At 41.6% G+C, this 24,811-nt stretch overlaps 1 protein-coding gene across 8 annotated transcripts in view; it reads left to right on the top strand.

The window, feature by feature from the left end:
* LOC119454627 (keratin-associated protein 21-1-like) overlaps positions 1-24,811 on the top strand; it is a 569,870-nt gene that overhangs the window by 398,337 nt on the left and 146,722 nt on the right. Inside the window, exon 1 of one of the 8 annotated variants that reach the window (XM_049666919.1) lies at positions 12,063-12,072. The exons of the other annotated variants lie outside the window; for them this stretch is intronic. The gene's annotated coding sequence lies outside the window, so the exon portion shown is untranslated. Of the gene's footprint in view, positions 1-12,062; positions 12,073-24,811 lie in introns of those variants that run through there. 8 annotated transcript variants of the gene reach the window in all.

Genomic DNA, 24,811 nt, shown 5'->3' with positions numbered 1-24,811 from the left:
GCTTGCTTGGCGGTGTGGTTAGCAGCATTTGCCCGCCATTGCCGCTTGCAATTCTTTGAAATTAAATTGCTTCAAAATTAAATCTGTCCGTCACGTAAGACAACGAGTGGCTCATACCTCCTTAAGCAATGGCTCATGCGGCCTCCCCATTAAGACGGCACAAGAGAAGGGAAATTCTACGCTGGAATTATGAGCCGCAACGGAGCCAGCTGTGGAAGAAGACAACGAACGCGGGAGCAGTGGCATGAGCGAAACCAGAGGGGCACCAGCAAGCCAGCTGCGGAAGAGATGGTGCTCGAGCCAATGCTGATGATGATAGTTATCTGTACACAGGCGACAGACACACGCTTTTTCGTTTCGCTTAGCCATATAAAGCTTCGTTTTAAAAACATTAAGGTCGCAAGATTCACAACCACTTTAGCCAATTATAAAATCATTGAAGTGCACGCAAACAGCCTCTACATTGTGTCTGTGAAAGACACTGCTGCATCTTCCTGTAGCATTATGCACCTTAGCTTTGTGTGGAAGCCGCGGTTGTTGTACTGTGCTGCACCGCAATGAACCTTGGTTATGTGAAAAAGCCGCTGTTGCATTACTCTTTACTGTTATGCACGTCAACCTTGTGGCAAAGCCACCACCGTGCTCCACCACAGAGCATTTTAGGTGTGTGAAAAAGCACTTACTAAATATTGCATGTGCTGGATTTGAGAAGTTTTAATGCAAAGAATTATTTCTTCATACCAAGCACTTTGCAGTAGGTTGGTCTTTCCCATTTATAACAAAAATATGTCTAGCAGCGAGTCCAAGCCTGTCTCCCAACATAACAATCCAACGCTCTAACCATTAGGCCGCTTCTGTGCACATACTTCGCGCTCGCCAATGTGTAGCTAGGTGTATGAGGTAGTGGCCCATGCATTATGGTGCACAATATGTGTCGAAGCAAGTGTGCATGTACAAGTTGCTCGTCAAAGTGAGAGCATGTCAGTTTCTCCCATTCTTCCTTTGTGGCAGCACTTTGAGGTATTTTGTTAGACAGCTCCAGCTTTGCGATTCACCCACATTTCCCAGTCCCTTCATTGTAGCAGCTTCCACAACATGGACACTGTGTGACATTGTACTACTTTTGCATTGAGGGTGAAGGTGATATGTGCTCATTGAGTGAAAAATGTTGACAAGAGGTGTATGCACACAAAAGTATGACATTCATCTTAATACTACATGTAATGATTCTATACTCCTTGTGCCACAGTGACACATGCCCAAATCAGCAGACGGGCCAAGAATGGGCTCATAACCATTTGTGTATACCGCATAAGACATGTTGTCGACTCGGCAAAACAGTAGCCACCACAGTGTAGGCAGGAAGAGGCGAAGAAACCTTTATATTACTACCACTGCAAGGAGAGTACGAAGGCGAAGGGCCTTCGTACTCTCCTCGCAATGCTTGTCACACGTGCAATCACTCGCCATACACAAACACGTTGGTCAATGCTGCAATGCTCGGCAGAATCCTAAACATAAATCCCCACAGTGTGTGGGATATACATAATTATTTTTTTTCATTTTTCAGGCATTTGGTGGTAGAGGCCAGTGCGTTACACAGAAATCCCACTACACTGCAGCAACGTTCAGAATGTAGTATGAGGTACATTAGTTGGCTACAAGTTAAAAAACAGAAATTATATTGTAAAGTTTCTACGTAGACTTAGTGACTCCATCTGTTTATTGTGTCATTCTTAAGCAGGCTTCTCTTCTTTGTCGTCCTCTTCTACCTTCCTGTGCCGTGGCCACTGGCGATGTGGATCGCTACACTCTCCCGGCCTGCTGTCGTTGCCCTGACGATGGTAATATGGAAGCACATTTCCGACAGATGCCTCTTCAATTCTACCACTTGGTCCATTATAATAGATGGTCTTCAACAGTCCTTGTTGTTTAGCTGTTTTAACAACAAAGTATGGACCAGTGAATGGAGTCTTTGAGTCCAATCCTTTTCGCACCAGTACCATGGATCCAGGGTCGATCTCTGGCATCTTTGTTTTGTGGCGACGATCAAAGTGCATCTTCATAGTCATCCGGTATTTCTGTCGCTGCAGCTGGGTCTTTGGCTAATCCTTTAAATTAATTCGGTCGACTAAGCAAAGCTCTCGGTCAGCCGGCAACCAAGGCATAGTGCCGAATGCAGCAAAGTGCGGGCTGCACCCTATGCCTGCGGTGTAGGATCTGTTGTGGTGCAACACTGCTGCCTTCAAGGCACTCTTCCAGCCTCCCTTAAACTCTGGGTATCGCTTGATAAACATTTTGAGGTCCCGGATCATGCGCTCGGCGAGAGAATTAGCCTCAGGATGATATGGGGCTGGGTAGCGAGTCGCAATGTTTTTCTCAGTAGCCCATTTGCGCAACTTCTCACTTTTGAAAGCTGGTCCATTGTCCGCAACAATTACTTTAGTATTCTTGAAGATGTCCCGCTCGAGAAGAGATATGACGCAGTTCGCATCTTTTCGTCCAGCTTTGGCGGCAACAAAGCGCTTGCATTCATCCACGGCGACCAGAAAAGCTTGAGTTCTAACGCCTTCACCTTTCTTTTTGAGCTCAGCAAAATCAAGAAGAATGACTTCGAATGGGATCGTTGAGTATTCTGGCAGTACCATTCTGTTCCCACAAGGCTTGTATTTTGATTTAACCATCTGACACTCATGACACGTTTTGACGTAATTGGCAACCTCTGCTTTCATGTTTTTCCACGTAAACCTGTTGGTGAGCTTGTGGTAGGTCTTCCAAAATCCATCATGTCCTCCCCATTGTGGACTGCTGTGATATAACTTCAGCACTGTGGACACTTTTGTTTCAGGAACATAGAATTTCCCCTTGCGCAGCTCTATCTCTTGCGTACCCTCCCAAAGTTGCATCAAGTTAACACTTTCTTTCGAAATCTCCTGCGGTACGTGGAGTCGGGACAATGCATCAGCGTCCTGATGCCGTTGGCCTGGCCTGTGCGTTATGTCGAAGCTGAATTGTTGAATCTCGCTCACCCAGCGGGCTATTCTGCCCTTTGGCAGTGCGAGCTCCAAGAGATACGTTAATGCCTGATTATCAGTGAAGAGCTTGAAGTGTTTGCCTTCCAGGTAGCTTCTGAAGTATCTTAGGGCCATTACAACCGCTAGTGCTTCCTTTTCCGTTGTCGTGTAGTTTTCTTGTGGTTTCGTGAAGGTACAAGAGTAGTATCCGATGACTTTGAGTTCCCGGCCAGGCTGTTCATTTTAATCTCTTTGATAAAGAATGGCTCCAGCAGCGTAGTGAGATGCGTCTGTGTAAAGCTCAAACGGCAAATCAAAGTCTGGGAGTGTCAGCACAGGATCGGAGAATATGGCTTCTACAAGTTCCAGATAGCTATTCTCACATTCTTCGGACCATACGAATGACATGCCTTTTTGTGTCAGTGCAGTGAGACATTTAGTTTTTCTCGCATAGTCTTTTATGAACGCGCGGAAGTGGCCTGCGAGCCCAAGGAACACTCTTAAAGAATGAATGTCATAGGGTTTGGCCAGCTTCTTGATGCGCTGAACGCTCTCCTCTTTAGTGCCCTTGATTCTTCCATCAAATACTCTTCCAAGGAATACCACTTTCTTGCAGAAGAATTCAATTTTCTTAATGTTGATCTTCAGTCTAGCAGTGCTGAGGGCTTCGAGGACCTTTCCCAGATGCTCTTCATGATCTTCCCTTGTTTTCGAGTATACAATTATGTCGTCCACATACACATTGTAGAACTTTCCGATGAATTTCTTTAGCACATCGTTCATCATCTTTTGAAACCATGATCCGGAGTTTTTCCATCCAAACGGCAGCCTATTGTACTCGTATATGTCGAAAGGGGTAACAAATGCTGCAAATTTCTTGGTATCCTCTCTTAGTGGTACCTGCCAATATCCCTTACATAGGTCAATGCGGGAAAACCACTGACATCCTCCAGTCTCGTCAATTATTTCATCAATTCTCGGCGTTGGATATGGGAAGAGATCTGTTTGCTTGTTTACTAGTCTATAATCTGTGCAGAGACGAAATGACCCATCTTCTTTTGGAACAATCGTAATAGGCGAGGCAAAACACGAAGTAGAAGGCCTGATTATTCCCGCCTCCAACATTCCCTGAAGCTCCTGCTTTAACCATACCTTTTTTTCGTGGCTGAGACTATATGGCTTTCTCTTCACTATAGTGCTGTCACGTAAGAGGAAAGGCACCTCAAGGGCTGTTGTGGCTTCTGGATATGAGCCAATGCACAAAAGCTCTGGAAACTTCAAAGGCACATCCTCTGCTGAAGACAGCTTACGATCAGTATTTTGGGCGATATGAAGTTGATGACAGCCTGTTCCTATGGTGACCAAATCATTCCAGAGGATATAAATCTTCATGCGTTTCATATCAGGTCTTGCTAAGATAAAATCAAAATTGACTCTGGGCACCACCAATGCTTGAACCTTTGATTTTTAACCGTCAAAATCCACATCAGCTGACGTCCATCTATTATATTCTCGACAAGAACCATCGTAGCCGTAGACACGAATTGTCTTCCCACGCACAATGTTGTCAGCATCGACTAGGCTCTCGTTGAATAAACTTACAGAAGCACCAGTATCAATTAAGACTGACAAAGTGCGGCCATCCACTAGCATCTGGACACTCAAAATGCCTGTCTTCGTGAGAAACACCGTTTCCTCAACAGTACATTTCTCTTCATTCAAGTCCTGAGCCTTTACATTGGGCGTCACGCTGCAGTATCGGTTACAATCAGTGCTAGTCTTTTCTGCCCCCAATGATGTGGCTGTGTTCTTGTCACGGTAATCGCCTCTGCCGACCGACATCTCCTTATCAGGTGCACGGTATTCAGGATATGTAGCATATGTCAGTGCTAGTAGCAATTAGTCCATAGTAGTAAGCGACCTCACTTGAATCTGTCTTTGATAATGTCTAGTCATACCATGTACAACAACAGCGATGACAGAAGAATCCGCCAATGTGGGGTCAGCAGTACGAAGCAACCGTCACTTTTCAAAAACGTACTCTGATATTAGTGCCTCTCTGCCTGTAGACAATAGCACTATTCCAGAGCTCTACAGGATTCATCTGAAAGGCACTCGAGAAGCTTTTCCTCCATTCTGTCCAAGAAGTGTTTCCACGCGATGTTATTTGCAAGTCAAACCACTTCCGTGCGTTCCCACCGAGAAAAGGTCTCATATTACGTATGCGGTCTTCATCTGTTGTCCATTCTTTTTTGTTACAGGCATATTCGTAGAAATCTAGCCAAAAAGCTACGCCTGATGAAGTGCCATCAAACAAGTCTGGTTTCACAAAAATGTCTTTGCGCTTCCCTCTCACATTAGCAGCTGAAATAACAAGTGCTAACAGCTGCTCCTGCTGTGCCATCTGCATCATCTGTATTTCTTGTAATGCGCGAATTATGCATTCTGTCTTAGAATCAGTGAAATTAGCTGGCGTCTGCATTTCATGTGCCGGTGGGGCTCTTCCTAAACAAGCATCCAAATCATCAAGATTCATGCTGACAGCCACACTACCTTGAGTGACGAGGTCATCTACAGAGGCTCCGGCTACATGGGAAATCGTCTCCAGAAGACTCGGAGCGGTGGTGTCCTCCGGCAGCCCGACGTATCTCTCACCATCCGGTTGGAAACCCACGATGACGGGTCGCCCCTCACGGCGCGTGATGTCGAACTTGATCTTCATTTGCAGGTTCCAGACCTCGACTGCGCCAATGTAAAGTTTCTACGTAGACTTAGTGACTCCATCTGTTTATTGTGTCATTCTTAAGCAGGCTTCTCTTCTTCGTCGTCCTCTTCTACCTTCCTGTGCCGTGGCCACTGGCGATGTGGATCGCTACATATATTAGTAGTCAAAATATAGTAGCCAGTGTTGAAACTACGCATGCATTCAAGGCTGAGCCACAGCATGAGAACACGGATGAGCAGACACACACGATGGTCACTTGAGTTGGCATTCTGTCTATCTTTACCAACAAGCCCAGCTGTACAATGAGTAATATTATGGCGACTGCAGCATAGCAGTGGTCTAGTGGCATAGTCTCGACCTCGTATAGAGGAGGTACTAGGTTAGAAACTTGGGAACTGCCATGAATCTCACAATCAACCCTTATCCCTCGTTTTCCCACAGCTGCAGTCAGATGTGCTGTATTTTGGTGGCTGTCAGGAATCACGAGATCCAGACAGGCTGCCACTGGAAGTCCCTTGGGTTAGGTGATACCTCAAATATGCCTCCAAATATTTCACTATATAAACCTTTATAGAATGGGAAACTTGTCAAGAGCCAAGTTGTTACACACAAAAGAAAACTGTCATTAAATAGTGACCAGTTTCATTTGTTTTGCAAGTCACAGGTTGTGTGCATTTGACATTGCTGACCAACTCTTATCTACTCTCCGATACAATATCCATAGTCATTGTAGTATTTATATTAAAATAAAAATACATATAAGATTGACCTGGTCAGAAAGAATTGCCATTTTGGGAGGGGCTAGGCTGGAGGACAATTTGTCATTCCTTTCTCTTCTCTGTGATCGAGCTGATCAACTTCACTGCAATGGTAAACGTACTGCAGTTCCCTGCATTCACATATGTTTTCAGAGAAAAATATTATGTGGAGCCATGTTTGTGGTAATGCAACGCAAGATATATGCCGTGTCGCATGACTCTTTAGTAATATTGTTAAATTCTAGTTGTGACCAATCTTGCTGCTCTTTATCTGGTTCCTGGTGAGTTCGTGGAAGTTCAGGTCACGTGAAGATACTCGATGAAGTTTCTCTGCGAAGTTCTCTTTAAAACTCTAGCAGCTGGCATCATAAAGTAAGCATGTGAATTGAGAGCAAATGTACATGATACAGAATAGTTCATTTTTGCCTGCCCTCTGTTTTATTTCTGGATCTGCAATGAACAGATCCACAGCGTCTTGCTCATAGGCAATTAGGCGGTGGCTGTCTCAGCGATGCTAATATCTCTATTCTAGTGAAAGACAATGTAAGCTACTGTTTTTGCAAGCATTCCCCAAATGCGGCTCGCCATCAAGCACCAAACATTTAATGTCTAAAAAAATAACTTGGAGAAGTAAATGCCCAGTATTCTTTTTTAGCTTTCAGTAAGCTTGCCATATAGCTCAGTGTTAACATGCAGGTTAGGTTACAGAAAGCAATAATAAACGACAATAAACACTGCTTGGATGGCAAAAAAACATGTGAATCAGATCACTTTTTTATTGCGATAGCAATTATATGGACACTCCAAAGCAGATTTCTGCCGTCGCCGTGAGGTTCCGTATGATGTCAACGGCGATGAAATCGTCGCCGCGCTCAGGACGCTGTATGTGCGAGTGAAAGGGCGCGAGGGACGCACGCTTTCACGGGGAGCGAACGCACGTCGGAGAGCAAACGCGCGTTCTGCGCCGTGCTCCCTGAAGGGCTTAAGAATTAAGCGTCTCTTTCCTGCTTTCCATATATAGAGAGTAAACGCAACTTTTTCCGTCGCGCGAAAGGCTGTGAGGGAGGGAGGAGAGGCGACGTTTAGCTGCGGCACCAAATGCGTATTTATATAAAAACGCTGCACGCGTTCGGTGCGAACGCGGGCAAACGCCGACGGCGTCGACAACAGTTCTGCGCGTTGCTGGTGCTGCTGCATGTCCAAGTTTATACAGCTGATAAAACTACTATCCTTACTCTGTATAGATCTCTACTAATTTGCTATCGCAATTGGTGCTTCGCCTTTCGGGTGAAACTGCGACAAATTTTTTTGTTTTGCAATGACTTTTTGGGAAATAGGAGGCTAAGCAAATGGTGATATGGCTACACTGTAAAGACTGGATAAGATGGATGACTGAATCTGCAACAGAACATTTGTGGACATTGTGTGAGCCACATTTTCCATGTTTTTTCGCCGACTAAGCAAGACTACATGCAGTGAGGCAGCATGGGTTACTTTCCTATGCTTTTTTTTGCTGGCTAAGCAAGACTACATGCAGTGAAGCAGCATAGGTTACTTTCCTGGTGCATCAGCATGGGCTTTCTACAGTTGACTTTCGTTAATTCTACCCTGACGGCACCAACGAAATTGATCTAATTATGCGGCGGGTCGAATTGAACATGCAAAAAAATGCTAAAACACGGCTGATTCATATGGCAGTATGTAATTGACTTTAAGACGCCTCCGAAACAAACGTGCGCCAACTTTCTATTTTTCCAAACTATAAAACTGAAGTGCAAATGACTTAAAACTTCAAACCCAAGTAGAAACCTAACGCATACCTGATTTTTGAGAATGTCAGCTGATTTTCTAAAGTCTCCCTCGCTGCAATACAGCCATGTTATGCGGTAAAGCGTATGAATGCTGCAAATGCGGTTTTATTTTCGCACTCGAGTGCACAATGCAGGCAGTTTCCGGCTCAATTTCCTTCGAAAACAAAATGTGCCCTTTAGAACCAGGTCAATACCATAATCGGACATTGTGAGCTACCGTTATGGCTTGAAAATCTTCCTAGGGTGGGTCAAAAATAGCGTTTATAGACGTTTGTTTAATGCATTCACTGTCCCCTAAGCTCTGCCGAGAAAGACGTTGCCACTAAAAGGGGTCGTTATTGGGGTCAGGTGCATGCCTGTAGCTTGGTCAAGTTCGGATTATCTGGCGAATGCCAATTTTAGGATCAAAATAACAAATGTTTAGGGCCGTAGAACTGCATGGGAGCTGGCCAAGATCTTTGGTCAGAGTTGAATTAACCGAAAGATTAACCAGAGTTGGATTAACGGAAGTCTACTGTATACACTTTTCTGTTCAACAAGGAGTTGCCATTTTAATATGTAGTTTTCTTCTATCAGTGTGGTAATCGTGCTAAATTTAGCATTTGGTTAATTTAAAAGGACAAGTTTCAAAGCAGGGGCACGCTTTGAGACTTGAAACATTTGAACATATAAAGGTAGGACACATTAACAGCTGCTGAATTAACCTAAGTTGGTTGTATTATGTGCATAGCATGTGGTTGCTTTTTGGGAATGTGGTCATTCTGTAAAATAAAACTGCATTTGTTTCAAATAAATTGCTGAATCTACTGCTTGTGTGTTTTCCTGTGCTCTCTGTTCTGATTGTGTGTTTGAAAGCGCAGTGAGTGACTGCAGACAAATGCACAAGGCTTCGCTTTATCATGCCAGGAAGCATTGTGACTTGATAAAGGAGCCTTAACCCCTTCCAATGCACACACACTTTCTTGTGCATAAGCCAATTAAAAGAAAAAGACCTACCTTTTCTCACGGATTTTAAAACCTGCCAGTATTAAAAACAGAGTGAAGCTGGACAAATGCAATTTACTAGAAGTATTATTGCTAAAGCCTCTTGTGTGTGCAAAGTATGTGCATGCAGTGCTGGCTATGCCTTGGAAGAGCCCTGCAACAGCTTTCACCACACTGCTTGCTACAGCATTGCTGTATTTTTCAACCTGAGAGCAAAACTACAGTTCATCTCTAGAACTTCAGTAGCACAATCGACAGCCGTTTCTGCATGTTTGATGCACTCCTGGCCAGGGAGTTTTCGTCCTGCAGGCAAAACAGATGGCCGCATCAGGCGGCATTTTAGGAACAGCAGAGCATACCTTGAAAGCCCCCTGTTCACCAGCAGGTTTTACCAGCGAGAGTGGAGAGGGGCACAATAATTGGACTTTGCATGGTGCAGCAAAATACCTTGAAAAGCTGCTGCTTCTGGCGCCCATTTACAATGCCATGCTTGTAGACCTCAACATGGAGCAACCCCATTTTACTTTATTATTTAGAATACTGTAAGCCCAAACGGGCTGGGTTGTTGCAGGGTGGGATGTGCATATACAATAGAGTAAAATCTGTCAAAGATAAAAATACACATTACAAGAAAGAAATACTATAATAATACAACTTATAAAAAATAAAACTCCAAATTCCGTTCAAAAAAATCAAGCCATCAACACCACTTGAAAACTTCAGGAACAAGGTTATTCCACATAGCTATAGTGTGAACAAGAAATTCATATTTGTACACATCAACTCGTGAGTTATAGGGTAAAAAACATTCTTCCAGGTGGGAGCAGGTGAGTTGAGGTAAATTCACCGTTCAACTGATAACGGAACTTTACGCAGGCTATTTTTCTCCAGCCATTTACCGTTTGCAGTCCTGCCCTTGTTAGCAGGGCTGTTGCAGATTGCGTTCGTCGATAGGAAGAGTAAATAAATCTTGCTGCCAATTTCTGAACACGTTCAAGTTTATTGATTCGGTATTGCTGATGAGAATCACAAATTACACTGGCATAGTCTAAGCCCGGGCATAAATGGTGCTTTTACTAAAATTTACTTCTGAATTATTCTACCAACATGGTGTGGCTATCTATGATCGCCGTATAAAACTGGGGCAAACATTGCATGTCTAAAACGTACAAAAGCTGGCATAACTGTAATGAGTGACCTGCATTCATATGAAATGTGTAACATTGCAAGAATGGGCCAAGCTAATTTAAACATTGCAGAGTTTAAGTAGTCCTGGCACAATCTTTTTCTTATGCGTGTGTAGCTGTCAATCAGTTAATTACACTATGAAACTTTATATTGCTTCTGTGCACAAGAAATATATTATCCTTAATGCGAACATTTAAAAATGCCAAAGGCAGTGTGGCTCCATGATTTCGCAACATCATGGCATGGTAGATCAGAAGCAAATGATGCATGCTCCAGTTTGTGAGTAAGTCTTGCCATTATTGTGCTATTGAATGCCGAACATGTCAAGGCCTCTCTGCACCACAACATTGGCCTTTCTTGGTGCACATTTGATGTGTGATGGGAGGAGTCACTTGGAAGGTGAGGGTGATGCTCCATGTTCCCTGAGAAGTGCCAGTAGAAAAGTTTGTAGAGCAGACTCATTTTGTGCTGAATGCACAGAAATGTCTGAGAAGCTGCTGAGGTTGCGGGTTCGATCCTGGCTGTGGCGACCTCAGCAGCACAATTCTCATTCGGATAGGGGCGGAATACAAGAATGCATGTGTGGATTGGGTGCACTATAAAATACCTCAGGCAATCAAAATTAAGCCGGAGTCCGCAACCACGGTTGTGACTTGTAGAACACCAGAATTAAATTAATTTTAGTTATGATGTTTGAGAAGGGTCAAAAGAGTATTTTATTTAGTGAGTCATGGCATTCGTTAAGAATCGCTCAAAGCACACCCAGCTTTTCAACGGCATGGTGTGATCTTAAAAGCTGGCATGTGCAACCAGATTAATATAAAATTAAGCAGAAAGCTCCTATGTCAGTGCTCCTTTATGTGGAAGCATGAAGGACACTTGTCTTTAAAGGCGTCATCTAAATCCTGTGTAGATATTAATTGATGAACATCAAATGGCTCTACATCTAAGGCAGTGGTTCTCAAATGGGGGTCCGCAAAACCCGCACTAACAAAAAAGCAACCAATTTTTTTTTGTGTGGCCGCTGCAAGTCTTGAGGCATTCTAGTTGGGGACTGCAGAAATGTTTCCCCTTCTACATAAGATGGCTGTAAAGCTTTTGTTGCAGTTTTATATCATATGCGTGCGAGCATGCTTTTTCCATGCTTGCATACTTGAAAAGCAAATACAGAAACAGGTTGAATGTGGCTGCGGATATGTGACTCTGCTTAAGCGTGACTGCATCACGTATTGACAAGCTGTCCAGATTGAGTTGAAGTGGCACTTTTGTTTGACCATTCTTTGCCAAGTAGCAATAAAAGGCACCTGTTTCACGCCTCATGTTGGGTTAGTTTATACCCCCCCCCCCTCTCCTGTCATTGCAAGTGGTCCCCATCACTTCCACCAATCCACAAGGGGTCCCCGACACATCCATGGCTGAGAACCATGGATCTAAGGCAATTATAGGGTGTTAAGACAACAGGAAGCCGCAAGATTTTTGTTGTGCACTGTTCCTATAGAAACAATATAGGGCAACAACAAAACTGTTGAGCCTAGTGAAGAATTCATTCAAGATCCTTGTGAATTTGGCAGGCTTATTATTACTAGAGGATGTTCATGCCCAAGCCTCATCAGCGTGGCATCACTGATTTGAAATAATGTTTATTTTGTCATTCTGCCAGAGTAAAAATTCTCGAAACCTGCTAGGCTGCACTTTAATTTAAAACCAGCACTTTATTAATTTTTACATACCACACACCTTTAGCAGCGCTTGAGCTAATGCTGGTCGTAATCTACTATAATTTAAACCACATGGCGATTGTCATCGCATTATTTTTATATGGTCCTACAATATATTCCACTGTGTACAATTGAAATATCTGCCAAGGAAAACCGAAACAGTACGATTGCAAACTGCCAAATTCCCCATCTGCGGAGGTGGCTGGCTGATTGCCGTATGAGGTGCTTTGTGAGCTGGCATTGATGTTTAAATCTCAACTGCTCTGCAAGCATCCAAAACAGGCTTTGGGATACATTCTTACCACAAGAAGAGAGACTATATAATGAGTGTTGCCTATGAAATATGGCACACCCATGACGAGGGATTTGCCAGGATTCTCCATGAATGCAACATCAAATGGCTTCATATCCCAACTAGTATGTAATATTGATCTGTAACAAAAGTAAATGACAAATTAACTAAAAAAGTTACCAGGTCTACTTATGATTGAGCCACAAAAAGAAAAATGAAAACATGTTAATAGTATCAAAAAAGTGCCTGTGATCCTCCCAGTAGCAACAAAATTGATTATGCACCAACTAACAATACTCTTCAGACACTTCCGAAGCTGACATACCATTATCTACAAAATGCTATGGCCAACATGAAAAAGGCATAGCTATCAACATGTTTTTCCGGCTGAATATGTTCAGAGAAAAAGAAGAAAATTATTGCATTCCATATCCTCACATGAAACACTTAAAAATATTGTTACAAGCCATTCTCGCACATTGAAGAAGGCACTAGCAAGGCGGTGATGAAGACAATTGAGGGAGCACTGATGTTGTTATTTCCGTTACAATACAAACCTACACTTGCTCATTTGAAAGTGTCAGTGCACAATTCGACACGGTAGAAACTAAATGGCACCATGTACTGTTATGAAGAACACGGAACAGACATTCCAAGGAAATGCAAATACAGCAAGGAGGTATTCGCTGTTGCTGTCAACATATTTAGCCAGTTTGAAGGGTAACATTAAATTCAAAAACACCTACAGGCCCACTATGCAATGCTATGCAATCTGCAATCTGTGCAAGTCCTTATTGACCAGGAAAAGAAAAATATATTTTGAACATTTAACGAAAAATAAATGTTGCAACAATGCAGAAATGTATCCTTTGTACTTTCTAGTGACATACGGGTAGAGACAGTCGGCGAGCACAGTTATTACATGAGACACATCTGGATCTTGAACTCATGGCAGTGCGGCAGGGCAAATACCACTGTCATACCTGTGACAGGCGTCAGTTATAATACTGGGTTGGAAGGAAAACCTTTCAAGTACTCCTTCAGAAGTTCAAGCATGTGATCGGTAAGTAGTTTAGCGTCACTAGGGGAAAAATATAATCAATTTCAAAAACATCACAACATCCAAAAAGTGGCACCCCGCTTTGATTTTCAGCTGACAACTATTTTTTGCTAAAAAGCCCCGGCGCGTAATTACAACCTCAGGTAGCTTAAATCTAGGTCACATGAAATTGGAAAATATAGTGGCTAATGTAACACTGAAATTTGCTATCTCGTGGACATATGAGCGAAAACTTAATTCGAAAAGGTTTGCTCGAAAGCAATGCTTTCACGGACGTAACGCTGCTGCCCATCGCGAGTCGTAAGCGAAAAAAAAACAAGAAATATAATAAGCTACACGATCAACAGAATCTTGAAGAGGTGGTTTCAACAGAGATATTTGAAGCAGATCGTTATTGGATATCAAGAAATGTGCAGTGGGTCACAGCGAAATATGTGGTAACCGACAGATTGACGGTAGTAAGGCTAACAGCCTAAGTTTTCACTACTTACACCGATAATGTAGCACGTATTTGCTCAATTAAATCACCTGCTATGCGCAGCAACCGAACCCGCGTATTTACAAATGCTAGAAGGTACAGCGGGGGCGTGGCACTGCGGGTCATGTGACTTCCGCTTAACACGGGTTGTCATGGCAATCGTGAAGCTCCTAGGTGCCTAGGGACGTAATCGCTTAGGGACTTTTGAGGCACTGGTCTCCACTGAGCGCGGCTCGCTTATCGCCAGGACCGGGCGGCGTCGGGCGCAGCGACTTTGCATCCCACGTGCGTAGGGAGCGAATCGTTTAGGGCGCGTTGAATGTCTGACGGTGTCTGGGCCACGCCGACCGCGCTTTATTGTAGTGTTTATTCTAATGTGGTGATGTAAGACCCGTATTTCTGAACAATTCGGTGGTGCTGACGTTCGAAATATGCACGTGGCTTAGCGCCTCGGCAACGCAGTGCGCAAGCCGGCGCTGTGTAGCAACGTCGCCGTGTCCGCCCTTTTCGCCAGCGTCACACATCGCACATGCACATGGACGTCGAAGGCGGAGGTATTGTACGTGTTCCTGGAGGCCACGACTTATGTCACGTAAGTAATATAATGCTTAAGGTGGTGTTTTCGTTCACCCGTTTACGCGTCGTTAAAATGAGGCAGCGCATGTTTTCAATCGCGTTCAGTACTTGCCCGCGACTTCACACGATTTACTTTTATCGCGTAGTGCAGTGAACCTAACGGAGATCTAACTAGTCTATCCAACACCTAACTCCTGAGCGCGGGGCTCTTCGCACCTGAAATAACTACGCGCTTTCCGCGAAGTTTGACACTTCGGCGTGCGCCTGATATTGTACAGCGCAGCCCGTCTGGTGCAGCAGACCAACGCCGGCTCATCCAGCGTGCGGTAGAGGCCACGGAATTCCAAGGGATCCCCGCCGACCTCCTTTAAGCCAGCGCAACCAGTCCTTGGACTGGTCCCCTCTTTTTGAGCGAAATAAAGAATTCACCACCACCACCCGTCTGGTGCATGCTGGTGCAGAGGGGCTTGTGGTGATCAACTGAGTAACATAATATTCGCTGGCTACATCTATGGCACAAAGGGGCACCAATACAGCGTATCTTTTACATTCGACTTGCCCTTGTACTAGCGCCAGAAATAATTGTCTTTCGCTATATTCATGACCGCGCGAGCTACGGCGTTGCACGAAGTAGCGCAATTACTGCTGTACACGTTTTGCTTTCAAAGCTGGCATAAGGAAAAGTTTATTCATTCAGGTAAAGGTTTCTCTGATCGGCCGCAAGGATTATATATATTTCTTCCTTACAGACATTTAGAATGAAACTTCTGATATCATTTGGATGTGCGAGATGTTCAAACGTAGTAACGAAATTGTCTGGGAAACACAGTGCATACGTACCACCAGCAAATGTCTTTCAAACTTCAGTTGCCCCATCATCTTTAAAAAGGCCCAACATTGTGTCAAATATTCGCATTCTTATAACTGTTTGACAATATGCACTATTTGCAAGTTCCAGCAATTTCACAGAAAAAATTGTCTACTTGCTATAGCATTATGCAAAAGGTGTTGGTCAGTCCTGTATAATGAACCTGCATAACTGACAATTTCTCCAATTTGTTCAAAACCACATATGTAAAGAGAGACGTGCCACAACGGTAGCACTTTTCTGCTGCTTGATGCTGAATGAGTGAATAATTCGAAGGCCGGGAAGACTGACCATGCCCGACCGCATTATTTACTAACATAGAAGAAAATAGAGTGCCCTAGCACAATGGAGCTTCACTCAGTGCAAGTGGGTTCGTTATCTTGAGTCTCCAATGAAAAGCCAGACCTGCCAACCTTAAGATATAAAAAATACTACCGCAATAACACCAAAATTTGCTGAAAAATACTAAATGTTCTTCATTAGTGAAGACGCACAGTTTGTTAAAGAAAATTACCTGTAGATACGCTTCAGAAATTTGCATAGGAAACTCGCATCAAAACAATATTTTCATCCCAGAAAAATGGGAACGTTCATGATGCTTATTCGTGAAATATCCATATAATGACAGCCAAAATTTCACCTGCCATTTGCGGTGGTGCTGCTGCGGATAGGTCAAAATAATCTAACGGGTACAAAAAGTAAGGCTCTGAAAAAATACCTTCACAACTGTATGTTTGCATTCTGCTGAAGTCAGTTCAACCTTAAATAGGAACAAAATGAAATGATTGGTGTCAATACGACCATTCGCAAACAAGGTCTCGAAATACGATAAAATCATAACAGTTGGCCGATATGCAAGGCCTATCAGGCTGTAATAGTATAACTAACTTGAAGGCCCTGCCCTGTCTTCAGGTCCCAGGACAATATATGCTGTTCACATGCCCATTCCGTTTTGATTAGAATTGACTAATCTATGGTGAAAGTTATTTGCCGATTTTGACAAATGTTCCATTATACGAGAGGCCTTGTTTGAGCTGCATTAATTTTGCACTTCTTGCAGATGCTGCTCAAGAATGCACATCGACTTCTTCAGAAGGTTCAGAAGAGGTCTTCTTCAGAAGGTTGGCGTAAAGCCAGCAATTTTAATGCAGCCAGTCTGTCTGTACGACCACTTGGTGCAAACTTTCATTTTTGTGTTACACACACACTCAATACAATAACTGTAATAAAAGATTTGAAAAATACAGTTCTCGAGTAGGACCTATTACCCAGAAGAACCATGCAATTATAGGAAATACTGAAAATTGAGCCTATGTGCACCTTTCATAGCATGAAACACAGTTTAAAGCAGGTGTATGTAGCATCAAAAAATCAAACTGAAAAGTGATTAACGCTTGCTACATAATGACAACTGTAGAAATGTAGAATGCCACACAAATCCAAATGAAATTTGTTTCAGGTTAAATACAAAGTTCAAAGTAATGAAGTTTGGCTTATATGCTGATGGAGTTCTGAAAATAACTTTTTAAAGCATGCTATAGAGGGTGTCCCAGCTACCACGCAGCACGATTAAAAAAAGCGGAATGGCATTGCGTGAAGCAAACCTAGTGCGTATTGTTTCCAGTGCAGTGGAGTAGCTGCCAGTAATTTTTTTTGTTACTGAGATTTAATTAGTTAATTGTAATTATCTAACTCGAGAAGTAATGTCCTAATCATCAAAGTGTCAATGAGAAAATTGTAGAGCAACATGAAAAACTCCTGATACAGCTTTCTGTTGCTCAATACGTGCTACATAAATGTTTTTTTTTTCCGAGTGTGAAAGGAGCCCGCGAACACACGCAGAATTGCCGCACGACTGTCCGCTCGAGGCGCTTTGCGTGTATTCGCAGGTATCTTTCACGCTCGGAAAAACACATTGGTGTAGCACGTATTGAGCAATAGAAAGCTGCATCGGGAGTTTTTAATGCTCTACATTGTTCTCATTGACACTTTGATAATTAGGACATTACTTCTCGAGTTAACGCACGCACGCGCGCGTGTGTGAGATAATTAATTGCAATTAACTAATTAAATCTCAGTAACGAAAAAATTACTGCCGGCTACTCCACTGCACTGGAAACAATACGCACTAGGTTTGCTTCGCGTAACGCCGTTCATCTTTTTTTAAATCGTGCTGCATGATAGCTGGGACACCCTGCATATCATCCTTGCCACGGGTAACATTTCAACACCAAACTTACGCTTCAGCATTTGTTTTTAGAGGATCTCCCGACTCTAGCATACAAGTGACCCCTCAAGAAACGTTTGTACTGCTGACAAATTCCTCACAAGTACAACTGGTAAGATGAAGTACCAGCGAAAAAGCCCCTGAAAACAAAGAATCACAGAAATTTCTGTTACCACAGCAATCAGTCTTTCCTGCCAAGCCTAATTCTAGTCTACACTTAAATAATAAAAAGCTTGCATAGTGCTGTGCTAAGTGATGCTCTCAGTACTCCCATCTCGGTAATATTTCACTTATTTCCAGCATACTGTTAAATATTGCATTGCTTTTTGTCTGGCCAGGAAACTACATAGGGAAGTTTAAGCTTTTGAAATGCACTCAAGTAAAGACCGTCTTGCAAGTTAAAATAGAATTCCGAGAGAAAAATACATCAGCAGCCCCCTCGTTTCCTGTTGCATGCTGGTAAAAAGCAACAGGAGAAAGAGTGGACAGGGTGCAGCTGAGACTCAAGTCGTCCCTTAAGGTTTGTGCGACTCCTAAAAGTATGGACTACCTACAAGATTCCACACACTTGAGTGGCCAACTGACCCAAGTCTAGCTAACAGGACTGTTTTAATAGTTTACATCTTAGCTGCATAGATTATTCTAGACAGTGGTGATAATTTTTTACTCAAAGTTTGTCTCTTTTATGGCATAGTTCTTTTTACTGTCCCTTTATGAAGTTTGCCATTAACCTACCTTGTATGCAATCCTTTCCAAGAGCAGTCAAGAATTTTACATGGAAACACATGCGATGGAGAGAATCTGGTTAATTTCAACCACTTGTCTGAAAATTTTCATTCTGGGGTTTTAGGTGCCAAAACCACGATTTGATTATGAGCCACACTATAGTAAGGGACTCCGAATAATTTGGAACATCTCGGGTTCTTTACCGTGCGCCCAACGCATGGTACACGAGCGTTTTTGCATTTCACCTTCATCGAAGTGTGGGCGCCGTGGCCGGGATTAATTGAAATGCTGTTGGTGTCGTGGAGAGAACAAACAATTATTACTTAATGTTTGGAACATGGTGTTGCAATACTGGCTTTGATTACATTGCTAAAGGGCATCAAAATGTTGTGCTTTTTGAGGTTAGCTTTCACATGCCCATCTTTATGCTTGCAAGCGTACAAGTGGGATGCCAAATTCTCTTAGAAGTTGCCACTTCACAGTTGGCTAACCTTTTGGAATGGATATCAAACATCAGTTAATCAGAACACTGCAGTGACCTCTTTTCTAGCATGATAGTTAAGCCCTAAATATGACATTAACTAAAGCATTGGCATGTCGGTAATCCACAGCGAACTGATTTGGCAGGCAGAGGATGAGGATTGACGAGGCTGACTACTAAAAAAATTCAAACAAGGTGTGAATATACAGGGTGTTTCAGCGAACTTTCAAAAATTCCTAAAGGTTGCCTGTGGCAGATAGCACAATTCTAGTTCGTGAGCTGGTCTACTCGAAGAGGCGGACATTGCTTGCACACGAAATTGAAATGTATAATCGAATAATTAACAGAAATTCACTAATTAGGTTTTTAACTAATTACCCGATGGCCCATATTGCAATTTACAAATTGTAGCCGTGGAGTTCGCAAGGCGGATCCACTTGGAACGAATTCTCGCGATGGCACCAGTTTCGAGATATTAATTCCCCAACTTTGCGGAGAAATGCATTGGCGTTCCAGTTAAGTTCTTACCAAAACGTTGCTTTTTGCATTGAAGCACAAAATTAACTGGAACGCCAATACATTTCTCCGCAAAGTTCGCGAATTAATATCTCGAAACTGGTGTCATCCTGCGAATTAATTCTAAGTGGATCCGCCTTGCCAACTCCACGGCTACAATTTGTAAATTGCAATATGGGCCATCGGGTAATTAGTTAAAAACTTAATTAGTTAATTTTTGTTAATTAGTCGATTATGGATTTCAATTTTTTGTGCAAGTAATGTCCGCCTCATCGAGTAGACTAGCTCATTAACTAGAATTGGGCTATCTGCCACAGGCAACCTTAAATAAATTTTGAAAGTGTTCGCTGAAACACCCTGTATATATACAAACTATTGCAGCTTGAGCACCTGTGCTGGTCAGCCATTTCAAAACACACAGCAAATGAAAACATATTCACACCTTCTTTCGATAAAACCTTTTTAGAAGTCAGCATTTGATTGCCTCATGAACCATCCTGTCTTAGCGCTGTTCAATTCAGCATGAAGTCTCTGCATTATTTTACTCAAAGGATTGCTTCAATTTGTACCAATTTTTCTATCAATTATGACAAAGACATGCAGAGGCAGACCACAATGCACACATCAGCATATTTGTAGTTGGTAGAGATTTAAAATTATTGCTTAGACATGGCTCTCCTACTAAACCAATGCATCAAAACACATGTCAAGTCATTTCAGTGTATCGCAACCTGGCAGTGAAAGATTTCACTGCGGAACTTTAACTGCCAAGATGTTAATTTTATTGTAACAAAGCAGATGAAGTCTGTCCTTGAAGAATAATAAATAGCACCTCATGCAAGATAAAGATCTTGTTTAAAAGCTATTTATTGCAATATAGACAAAACAGAAGAGACATTCTGTCGACACTTGCAGAAGGTCAACTGCTGGCAAAAGTTGATGCTGCAGCACCATATGACATGCGCCTGCAAAAAAGAAAAAAAGAAATAGCAATCTATATTCATCTGAATTGCTACCACAAAGAAACCCACAGCTCTTCCGTTGCGCCAACACAGTCTACCACTCGGCCCATGTATGCTATGCATGATTAGCAAAAGAATAGGGATTCTGAGCATGCTAAGAAAGTGTCAGCAATGGTGCAGTAAGCTACTTCAAGAACGGCTTTCAAGTTTGAGTTATAGAAATAAGTACACCTTTGCAAAATGTGCTCTTTCAGCAACATAATGTAAAAGAACTGCTGTGACAATTTGCAGTAGCGAAACATCACACTACATTCTGTCACTAAATTGATGGCACAAATGGCACATCTGCTCAATACACAGTTGCGAAAGGTAGCATTATATTAATATTCTAAAAATTGAAGATAAAACATTCACAGTGCTGAAAACAAATGAATGTGAGCATGTTCCTGCTCCACTAGGAAGCAAATTCTGGCTATATGAAGGGTAGAGACTTGGGCATGTTAGTAGTTCATGTTTAAAATAAGAACAGAGCAATAAAGTACAATAGAAATAAGTACACCTTTGCAAATGTGCTCTTTCAGCAACATAATGTAAAAGAACTGCTGTGACAATTTGCAGTAGCGAAACATCACACTACATTCTGTCACTAAATTGATGGCACAAATGGCACATCTGCTCACTACACAGTTGCGAAAGGTAGCATTATATTAATATTCTAAAAATTGAAGATAAAACATTCACAGTGCTGAAAACAAATGAATGTGAGCATGTTCCTGCTCCACTAGGAAGCAAATTCTGGCTATATGAAGGGTAGAGACTTGGGCATGTTAGTAGTTCATGTTTAAAATAAGAACAGAGCAATAAAGTACAATAGAAATAAGTACACCTTTGCAAAATGTGCTCTTTCAGCAACATAATGTAAAAGAACTGCTGTGACAATTTGCAGTAGCGAAACATCACACTACATTCTGTCACTAAATTGATGGCACAAATGGCACATCTGCTCAATACACAGTTGCGAAAGGTAGCATTATATTAATATTCTAAAAATTGAAGATAAAACATTCACAGTGCTGAAAACAAATGAATGTGAGCATGTTCCTGCTCCACTAGGAAGCAAATTCTGGCTATATGAAGGGTAGAGACTTGGGCATGTTAGTAGTTCATGTTTAAAATAAGAACAGAGCAATAAAGTACAATAGAAATAAGTACACCTTTGCAAAATGTGCTCTTTCAGCAACATAATGTAAAAGAACTGCTGTGACAATTTGCAGTAGCGAAACATCACACTACATTCTGTCACTAAATTGATGGCACAAATGGCACATCTGCTCACTACACAGTTGCGAAAGGTAGCATTATATTAATATTCTAAAAATTGAAGATAAAACATTCACAGTGCTGAAAACAAATGAATGTGAGCATGTTCCTGCTCCACTAGGAAGCAAATTCTGGCTATATGAAGGGTAGAGACTTGGGCATGTTAGTAGTTCATGTTTAAAATAAGAACAGAGCAATAAAGTACAATAGAAATAAGTACACCTTTGCAAAATGTGCTCTTTCAGCAACATAATGTAAAAGAACTGCTGTGACAATTTGCAGTAGCGAAACATCACACTACATTCTGTCACTAAATTGATGGCACAAATGGCACATCTGCTCACTACACAGTTGCGAAAGGTAGCATTATATTAATATTCTAAAAATTGAAGATAAAACATTCACAGTGCTGAAAACAAATGAATGTGAGCATGTTCCTGCTCCACTAGGAAGCAAATTCTGGCTATATGAAGGGTAGAGACTTGGGCATGTTAGTAGTTCATGTTTAAAATAAGAACAGAGCAATAAAGTACAATAGAAATAAGTACACCTTTGCAAAATGTGCTCTTTCAGCAACATAATGTAAAAGAACTGCTGTGACAATTTGCAGTAGCGAAACATCACACTACATTCTGTCACTAAATTGATGGCACAAATGGCACATCTGCTCACTACACAGTTGCGAAAGGTAGCATTATATTAATATTCTAAAAATTGAAGATAAAACATTCACAGTGCTGAAAACAAATGAATGTGAGCATGTTCCTGCTCCACTAGGAAGCAAATTCTGGCTATATGAAGGGTAGAGACTTGGGCATGTTAGTAGTTCATGTTTAAAATAAGAACAGAGCAATAAAGTACAATAGAAATAAGTACACCTTTGCAAAATGTGCTCTTTCAGCAACATAATGTAAAAGAACTGCTGTGACAATTTGCAGTAGCGAAACATCACACTACATTCTGTCACTAAATTGATGGCACAAATGGCACATCTGCTCACTACACAGTTGCGAAAGGTAGCATTATATTAATATTCTAAAAATTGAAGATAAAACATTCACAGTGCTGAAAACAAATGAATGTGAGCATGTTCCTGCTCCACTAGGAAGCAAATTCTGGCTATATGAAGGGTAGAGACTTGGGCATGTTAGTAGTTCATGTTTAAAATAAGAACAGAGCAATAAAGTACAATAGAAATAAGTACACCTTTGCAAAATGTGCTCTTTCAGCAACATAATGTAAAAGAACTGCTGTGACAATTTGCAGTAGCGAAACATCACACTACATTCTGTCACTAAATTGATGGCACAAATGGCACATCTGCTCACTACACAGTTGCGAAAGGTAGCATTATATTAATATTCTAAAAATTGAAGATAAAACATTCACAGTGCTGAAAACAAATGAATGTGAGCATGTTCCTGCTCCACTAGGAAGCAAATTCTGGCTATATGAAGGGTAGAGACTTGGGCATGTTAGTAGTTCATGTTTAAAATAAGAACAGAGCAATAAAGTACAATAGAAATAAGTACACCTTTGCAAAATGTGCTCTTTCAGCAACATAATGTAAAAGAACTGCTGTGACAATTTGCAGTAGCGAAACATCACACTACATTCTGTCACTAAATTGATGGCACAAATGGCACATCTGCTCACTACACAGTTGCGAAAGGTAGCATTATATTAATATTCTAAAAATTGAAGATAAAACATTCACAGTGCTGAAAACAAATGAATGTGAGCATGTTCCTGCTCCACTAGGAAGCAAATTCTGGCTATATGAAGGGTAGAGACTTGGGCATGTTAGTAGTTCATGTTTAAAATAAGAACAGAGCAATAAAGTACAATAGAAATAAGTACACCTTTGCAAAATGTGCTCTTTCAGCAACATAATGTAAAAGAACTGCTGTGACAATTTGCAGTAGCGAAACATCACACTACATTCTGTCACTAAATTGATGGCACAAATGGCACATCTGCTCACTACACAGTTGCGAAAGGTAGCATTATATTAATATTCTAAAAATTGAAGATAAAACATTCACAGTGCTGAAAACAAATGAATGTGAGCATGTTCCTGCTCCACTAGGAAGCAAATTCTGGCTATATGAAGGGTAGAGACTTGGGCATGTTAGTAGTTCATGTTTAAAATAAGAACAGAGCAATAAAGTACAATAGAAATAAGTACACCTTTGCAAAATGTGCTCTTTCAGCAACATAATGTAAAAGAACTGCTGTGACAATTTGCAGTAGCGAAACATCACACTACATTCTGTCACTAAATTGATGGCACAAATGGCACATCTGCTCAATACACAGTTGCGAAAGGTAGCATTATATTAATATTCTAAAAATTGAAGATAAAACATTCACAGTGCTGAAAACAAATGAATGTGAGCATGTTCCTGCTCCACTAGGAAGCAAATTCTGGCTATATGAAGGGTAGAGACTTGGGCATGTTAGTAGTTCATGTTTAAAATAAGAACAGAGCAATAAAGTACAATAGAAATAAGTACACCTTTGCAAAATGTGCTCTTTCAGCAACATAATGTAAAAGAACTGCTGTGACAATTTGCAGTAGCGAAACATCACACTACATTCTGTCACTAAATTGATGGCACAAATGGCACATCTGCTCACTACACAGTTGCGAAAGGTAGCATTATATTAATATTCTAAAAATTGAAGATAAAACATTCACAGTGCTGAAAACAAATGAATGTGAGCATGTTCCTGCTCCACTAGGAAGCAAATTCTGGCTATATGAAGGGTAGAGACTTGGGCATGTTAGTAGTTCATGTTTAAAATAAGAACAGAGCAATAAAGTACAATAGAAATAAGTACACCTTTGCAAAATGTGCTCTTTCAGCAACATAATGTAAAAGAACTGCTGTGACAATTTGCAGTAGCGAAACATCACACTACATTCTGTCACTAAATTGATGGCACAAATGGCACATCTGCTCACTACACAGTTGCGAAAGGTAGCATTATATTAATATTCTAAAAATTGAAGATAAAACATTCACAGTGCTGAAACAAATGAATGTGAGCATGTTCCTGCTCCACTAGGAAGCAAATTCTGGCTATATGAAGGGTAGAGACTT

The sequence above is a fragment of the Dermacentor silvarum genome, chromosome 5 (genome assembly GCF_013339745.2).
Source record: "Dermacentor silvarum isolate Dsil-2018 chromosome 5, BIME_Dsil_1.4, whole genome shotgun sequence".
In the NCBI taxonomy this organism is placed as follows: domain Eukaryota; kingdom Metazoa; phylum Arthropoda; class Arachnida; order Ixodida; family Ixodidae; genus Dermacentor; species Dermacentor silvarum.
Note: the sequence above shows the minus strand (reverse complement) of the source record. Positions and strands in the feature narration are given on the sequence as shown.